This window comes from Salvelinus sp. IW2-2015, unplaced genomic scaffold, assembly GCF_002910315.2.
Source record: "Salvelinus sp. IW2-2015 unplaced genomic scaffold, ASM291031v2 Un_scaffold1942, whole genome shotgun sequence".
Classification (NCBI taxonomy): Eukaryota; Metazoa; Chordata; class Actinopteri; order Salmoniformes; family Salmonidae; genus Salvelinus; species Salvelinus sp. IW2-2015.
Genome location: NW_019943298.1, coordinates 126460 through 134786, shown reverse-complemented (window position 1 = coordinate 134786; position 8327 = coordinate 126460).

Here is an 8327-nt window from a genome sequence, read left to right as displayed (position 1 = left end):
TGTACAAACAATAGTACGCAAGTATAAACACATGGGACACGCAGCCATCATACTGCTCAGGAAGGAGACACGTTCTGTTTCCTAGAGATGAACATGCTTGGTGCGAAAAAGTGCAATCAATCCCAGAACACAGCAAAGGACCTTGTGAAGATGCTGAGGAAACAGGTACAAAAGTATCTATATCCACAGTAAAAACGAGTCCTATATCGACATAACCTAAAAGGCACTCAGCAAGGAAGAAGCCACTGCTCCAAAACCGCCATAAAAAAGCCAGACTGACGGTTTTGCAACTGCACATGGGGACAAAGATGTACTTTTTGGAGAAATACCTCTGGTCTGAGGAACAAAAATTGAACCTGTTTAGCCATAATGACAAAAGGGGTGGCAGCATCATGTTGTGGAGGTGCTTTGCAGGCAGGAGGGACTGGTGCGCTTCACAAAATAGATGGCATCATGAAGAAAGATGTTCAAGCTGTTTAAAAGCAACATCTCAAGCCATCAGTCAGGAAGTTAAGCTTGGTCGCAAATGGGTCTTCCAAATGGACAATGACCCAGCATACTTCCAAAGTTGTGGCAAAATGGCATAAGGGCAACAAGTCAGGTATTGGAGTGGCCACCACAAAGCCCTGACTCAATCCAATATAAGATTTGTGGACGAACTGAAAAAGCGTGTGCGAGCAAGGAGGCCTACAAACCCGACTCAGTTAAACCAGCTCTGCCAGGAGGAATGGGCCAAAATTCACACCAACTTATTGTGGAAGGTTGTGGAAGGCTACCCAAAATGTTTGAACCCAAGTAAACAATTTAACAAAGGCAATCTACCAAATACTAATTGAGTGTATGTAAACGTCTGACCCATGGAATGTTATGAAGAAATAAAAGCTGAAATAAATCTTCTCTCTACTATTTTACTGAGCGATGTTCAACATTCTTTAAGAAATAAAGTGGTGATCCCAATGGACCTAAGACAGGGAATTTTACTAGGATTAAATGTCAGGAATTGTAAGAACTGAGTTTAATGTATTTGGCTAGGTGTATGTAAACTTCTACTTCAACTGTATGGCCTCATCACAATTGTATCTTGGAGATCTACAGACAGTTCTTGGACTTCATGGTATGTTTCTGTTCTGACAAAGCACTTCTTCTTGCTGTATTTCTGTACTTCTTCTCTGTAGTTCTGTACTTTTCTGTAGTTCTGTAATTCTCTGTAGTTCGTACTTCTTCTGTTAGTTCTGCACTTCTTCTTCTGTAGTTTCTGTAGTTTAATGGCAGGGGCATCTATATCGTTGAATAGACCAACTGGACTATAATAAAATATAAAAATCATTATACTCCTTGTGGATACAAATGTCGAAAAAACAAATAAAAAATAAAAACGAGAACTAAAAAAATAATACAAATAGAAACACACTTTACAACAACCCTACACTCATTAAAAACCCACTACTATTTGACCCATCTGCTCTGCACCATGCTCCCGGTGGGTGTTGAGACACACCATCACAGACCCTGTAACTCTCTGAAGTCAAATCTCGTAGCCCCAGTACCTTAACTGCAGCACTTGCCACAACATCTATTTCTGTGATTTTGCTTCTCTTTTCTGCGCTACAGTTGAATAACCGTTTGCTATGAACACTGCCACTTACTGAAGCATACTATACTCGTTGGCCTATCTCTATTCTGGCAACAGATTACTACTCACAGTGACTTGCTCAGGATCTCACGCTTGACCCATCCTTATACAGATCTGTAGTAGTTAGGAGCGGTTCGTTGTTTCGTTGTCAGCCCTATTGATGTCAGCTTCGGTCACGTGCGAATTGATACGGCTGAGGACTTCGACACCAGCGCTCTACCCGATTCAAAGGGAAGGTGGGAGCCTTTGGGTATGCTGGTTGTAAGAAAATGGAAGAAAACACTCAAATTCCCGACTTCCTCCGCTGCGCGCGATTCTCGGTCTACAGACTGTCCTGTACAGTTCATTACATACGGTTATTAGAAACTATTGCCATACATTTGTACTGACTGTATCACATGAGCAAAGATAGAATAGCTTTCATTGCACAACGATTTTACTTGGTTTTAGTTTACGCGTACCGCATCACACTAGGCATAGTGTCATCTGTATGCAGCACACTACTTTCTTCAAAAGCAAAAACGAGAAATACGGTACACCAATTAACAAAAACATAATACAGAAGTACTTAGCTAACCATACTCGACATTCTAAGTAAATATAATAATAACACATAAATCAATAATGTGTGAATTATTTATGTGTATTCCAGTCGAACTAATGAGTAATTAATAATTTGGTGTGTTGTTGTAGTGTAAATGGTTGTCTGGTGTGTTAGTCTATGGCCATAGTAACGGTGTTTGGGAGTATCATGGAACGGAGGTGTCATGGCTCATGTTAGAATCTTTGCATTGCGTGAATTTCATTTTGGACTTGAGATGTGAAGAGACCCTGGTGTGTCTTGTGGGGTATGTATGAATTTCTGAAAGAAAGCCTGGTGACATGTCTTGTGGGGTATGTATGAACCGTCTGAAGAGACCCCTGGTAAGTCTTGTGGGGTATGTATGAAGTCTGAAGAACCTGAGTGAAGTCTTGTGAGGTCATGTATGAATGTCATGAAGAGAACCCTGTGACATGTTTGTGGGGTATTGTATGAATGTCTGAAGAGCCCTGGTGACATGTCTTGTGGAGTAATGTATGAATGTCTGAAGAGACCCCTGGTGACCATGTCTTGTGAGTAATTATGAATGTCCTGAAGAACCTGGTGAATGTCTTGTGGGTATGTATAATGTCTGAAGAGACTACCTGGTGGACATGTCTGTGGGGTATGTATGTAATGTTGAGCGAATGTTATTTGATTATGCAGACAATTCTGGAATGTTCATCACAGTAATATTTATCATAGAAACTAGAAGAGAAGCAGTTAACTTTGTCCCCCTCAACAGGAAAGACTGGTATGTATGTTGTTGATGTCAGTTCTGTAAGTTCAGTTAAAGGCAAAAGCATGTTGCTCTGTTTTGAGCCAGCTGCAGCTTTGCTAGGTTTTTACACTGAGGAAGCCAAGCAAGACGGTAAAAAAATCCACATTACAGCCTATGTTGTGATAATTGCTCTATAACCTATTCCTTCATACGCCACCGTGATATACAATAAGGCCATGACAACAAAAAGACAGTGAATAGTGGCAGAATAATTCAACTACACATGCCAAGAGTGTGCAAAGCTGTCATCATGGCAAAGGGTGGCTACTTTGAAGAATCTCAAATAGAAAAGAAAAAAAGAAGAAAAAACGTTTCACGCGGTACTGTACATGTTTCACCGTACTGTACACGTTTCACCGGGTACTGTACATGTTTCACGGTACTTGTACATTTCACCCGGTACTGTACATGTCACCGGTTACTTACCGGTACTGTCATTTTCACCTCGTACAGTTTCACCGGTACTGTACATGTTTTCACCGGTACTGTACATGTTTCACCGGTACTGTACATGTTCATTTACATTTACATTTAAGTCATTTAGCAGACGCTCTTACAGAGCGACTTACAAATTGGTGCATTCACCTTATGACATCCATGGAAGAGCCACTCTTACAATAGTGCATGTTTTCACATGTTTTACATCTTCAACAAAATTGTCATTTTATATGATCTCTTATCAATTACTTTAGGCCCAACCTTTTGCCATTTTGGCTTCCTCTATTATTCCCACAATGTTATGGTCACTACAGCCAATGGGAAGTGATATTGCTTTGGAGCAAAGCACTGCAGCATTAGTGATGATACGATCTATACAAGTGGATGTCACAGATCCAAACACTACTGGTATACACTCTAGTTGGTTGAGTGATAACCTGSGTCATATTACAGGCATTAGTCACAGTTAAAAGCTTCCTCTTGAAAGGACAACGAGTTGATAACCAGTGAATGTTTAGTATACTGCCATGAACACTACTCACACTAGAGTCTGTGACATAACATTTGCATGTACAGAAATTCKGACCCAAACAAAGATGACATTCAAATTAAGATATGTCTGGCAACGACATACCACAATATTTCTTCCTGTAGACACTGTGGAATCAGATAAGACAACAGAGAGCTAGCAACTCCAGCTACCGACCTGTCTAGGGGCATCTCTCCACGTCCAGAGTAGACATCACACTAATAACAGGAAGTGACAGCTAGATGTTTGTGGAGCGACAAACTGAAATAGCAGACCTCCGAATGACTGTAAGTTGTGTTTGTCTTTAATAAGTCAAGCAGAAAGAGGGAAACAGAAGGTAAGGTCAGGGGTAGTTGAGCCAATCAGAGAGGAATCTACAGTGCATTCGGAAAGTATTCAGACCCCTTCCCCTTTTTCCACATTTTGTTACGTTACAYCCTTATTCTACACACACACAACACCCCATTGTGACAAAGAAAATTTGTTTTATAGATTTTTCAGGTAATTTATTTACATAAGTTTTCAGAACCTTTGCTATGAGACTCGAAAATGAGCTCAAGTGCATCCTGTTTCCATTGGTCATCCTCCAATCATYTTTCTACAACTTGATTGGAGTCCACCTGTGGTAAAATMAATTGATTGGACATGATTTGTAAAGACACACACCTGTCTATATAAAGGTCCCACAGTTGACACTACATATCATAGTAAAAACCAAGCCATGAGATCGACAGAATTGTCCGTAGAGTAGAGCTCAGAGACAGGATTGTGTCGAGGCACAGATCTGGGGCAGGGTGCCAAAACATTTCTGCAGCATTGAAGGTCCCCAAGAACACAGTGGCCTCCATCATTCTTAAATGGAAGAAGTTTTGAGCCCRCAAAACTCTTCCTAGAGCTGGCTGCCCAGCCAAACTGAGCAATCGGGAAGAAGTGCCTTGGTCAGGGAGGTGACCAAGAACCCGATGGTCACTCTGACAGCGCTCTAGAGTTCCCCTGTGGAGATGGGAGAACCTTCCAGAAGGACAACCATCTCTGCAGCACTCCACCAATCAGGCCTTTATGGTGGAGTGGCCAGACAGAAGCCACTCCTCAGTAAAAGGCACATGACAGCCCWCTTGGAGTTTTCCAAAAGGCACCTAAAGGACTCTCAGACCATGAGAAACATGATTCTCTGGTCTGATGAAACTAAGATTAAACTCTTTGACCTGAATGCCAAACGTCACGTCTGGAGGAAACCTGGCACCATCCTTACGGTGAAGGATGGTGGTGGCAGCATCATGCTGTGGGGATGTTTTTCAGCGGCAGGGACTGNGCCACTGCTCCAAAACCGCCATAAAAAAGCCAGACTACGGTTTGCAACTGCACATGGGGACAAAGATTGTACTTTTTGGAGAAATATCCTCTGGTCTGATGGAACAAAAATTGAACTGTTTAGCCATAATGACAAAAGGGGGTGGCAGCATCATGTTGTGGAGGTGCTTTGCAGCAGGAGGGACTGGTGCGCTTCACAAAATAGATGGCATCATGAAGAAGATGTTCCAAGCTGTTTAAAAGCAACATCTCAAGACATCAGTCAGGAAGTTAAAGCTTGGTCGCAAATGGGTCTTCCAAATGGACAATGACCCCAAGCATACTTCCAAAGTTGTGGCAAAATGGCATAAGGGCAACAAAGTCAAGGTATTGGAGTGGCCACCACAAAGCCCTGACCTCAATCCAATATAAGATTTGTGGGCAGAACTGAAAAAGCGTGTGCGAGCAAGGAGGCCTACAAACCCGACTCAGTTAAACCAGCTCTGRCAGGAGGAATGGGCCAAAATTCACCCAACTTATTGTGGGAAGGTTGTGGAAGGCTACCCAAAATGTTTGACCCAAGTTAAACAATTTAAAAAGGCAATGCTACCAAATACTAATTGAGTGTATGTAAACGTCTGACCCACTGGGAATGTTATGAAAGAAATAAAAGCTGAAATAAATCATTCTCTCTACTATTATTCTGACATTTCACATTCTTAAAATAAAGTGGTGATCCCAATTGACCTAAGACAGGGAATTTTTACTAGGATTAAATGTCAGGAATTGTGAAGAACTGAGTTTAAATGTATTTGGCTAAGGTGTATGTAAACTTCCTACTTCAACTGTATGCCTCATCACAATTGTATCTTGGAGATCTACAGACAGTTCCTTGGACTTCATGGTATAGTTTCTGTTCTGACAAGCACTTCTTCTTCTGTAGTTCTGTACTTCTTCTTCTGTAGTTCTGTACTTCTTCTGTAGTTCTGTAATTCTTCTGTAGTTCTGTACTTCTTCTGTAGTTCTGCACTTCTTCTTCTGTAGTTCTGTAGTTTAATGGCAGTGGGCATCTAATATCTTGAATAGACCAACTGGACTATAATATAAATTCATTATACTTTGTGATACAACATGCGAAAAAAAAATAAAAAAATAAAAACGAGAACTAATAAAAAATAAATACAAATAGAAACACACTTACAACAAACCCTACACTCATTAAAAACCCACTACTATTTTGACCCCATCTGCTCCTGCACCATGCCTCCGGCCTGGGTTGACGTGACACCACCACTCAACACACCCTGTAACTCTTCTGAAGTCAAATCTCGTACCCCCAAGTACTTATCTGCAGCTACCGCCACAACATCTATTTTCTGTGATTTATGTTCCTTTTCTGCGCTACAGTTGATAACCGTTGCTATGAACACTAAGAAGCCAACCTTACTGAAGCATATATCACTCGTTGGCCTATCCCTCTATTCTGGCACAGATCTACTACTCACAGGGATCCTCTCAGGATCCCTCACCCTTGACCCCATCCCTTACTACAATCCTGTAGTAAGTTAGGAGCCGGTTGTTCGTTGTCAGACCTATTGATGTCAGCCCGGTCAGTAGGAAGGTTGTGACGGCTGAGGACTTCACACCAGCCCTCTACTGACTTCAAAGGGAAGGTCGGGAGCCATCTTGGGTAATGTAGCGCTTTGTAAAAGAAAAGAAGAAAACACTCATTCCCGACTCCCTGGTCCCTTCTTCGGTCTACAGACTGTCTGTACATTCACTCCTGGTACTGTGTATTATATTTCCGGACTGTAATCACATCAGAAAAAGATAGAAAAGCTCATTTGCACAATTGATTTTATTGGTTTTAGTTCGGATCCCCATTAGCTATTGACGAAGCAACAGCTATTCTTCCTGGTGTCCACAAAAGAAAAACATAAAACACGACAATTAACAAAACACTGATAGACATGAACAGTAACACACATTTAAAATATAATGATATACAAACACAACTAAATATTAATGTGTGTGTAGATTGTGTGTTTGTGTGTGTCATTTTCCAGTCCGTATTGTGCCATGAGTAATTAAGTAATTTTGCTGTTTGGTTGAGTAATTGGAGATGGAAGTGAGTTCCATGCGATCATGGCTCTGTATAATACTTTGCATTGCCGTGAATTCATTTTGGACTTGAGAACTGTGAAGAGACCCCTGGTGACATGTCTTGTGGGGTATGTATGAATGTCTGAAGAGACCCCTGGTGACATGTCTTGTGGGGTATGTATGAAGAACCTATCAGGGACCTTCATGGGACCATGACAACAACCATCCCAAAACGTCATATAACATCCCCGGGAACTATAAAAAGGTCCTCAGAGAGCTCCCTTGAGGACGATCATCGACATCCTAAGGACTAGTAAAAATAAAGGTCCTGAGAACGTCCTAAAGAAGTTCCTGACATGGTCCCTAGGCAACGTCCTGTGAAAGACTAAGACAACAGGGCCACCAGAGAACGTTTCCTTGGGACTTGTGTGGTTTGAGACAGCGAGTTGGATTCAAGTCCTGGGCTTTGGCTGGAGCCACTCAATGACTTTCCAACCTTCTTGTTCTGAAGCCATTACATTGTTGCTTTTGGCCTGTATCTTGGGTTCAATGTTTCAGACCACAAGAATATTTTTGTGCTTAATGCTTCTCAGCAGTTTTCACGTTCCTTTTTTGCAAACTCCAAGCAATGCTGTCATGTTGCCTTTTATCTCAGGTGTTGCTTTCCATCTGGCCACTCTCCCATGAAGCCCCAGATTGGTGAAGTGTTTTAGAGACTGTTGTTCTTCATGGCAGGTTCTCCCATCTTCCAGGAAGGAACTCTGTAGTTCGATCAGTATTGGTCATAGTGTGTCTTTGTCACTTCCCTGTGACTCAAGGTCTCTTCTTGCCTCGGTTTTGCTCATGTTTAGTCTGGTACGGTCCAGATTCCGTTATTTTTGGGTAGTTCCATTATTTTTTAAACTTTCCCAATATGGAGATCTTCACTGTTGCTTCTTCGAATACGTCATATCACCCTCTATAACTTATTTTA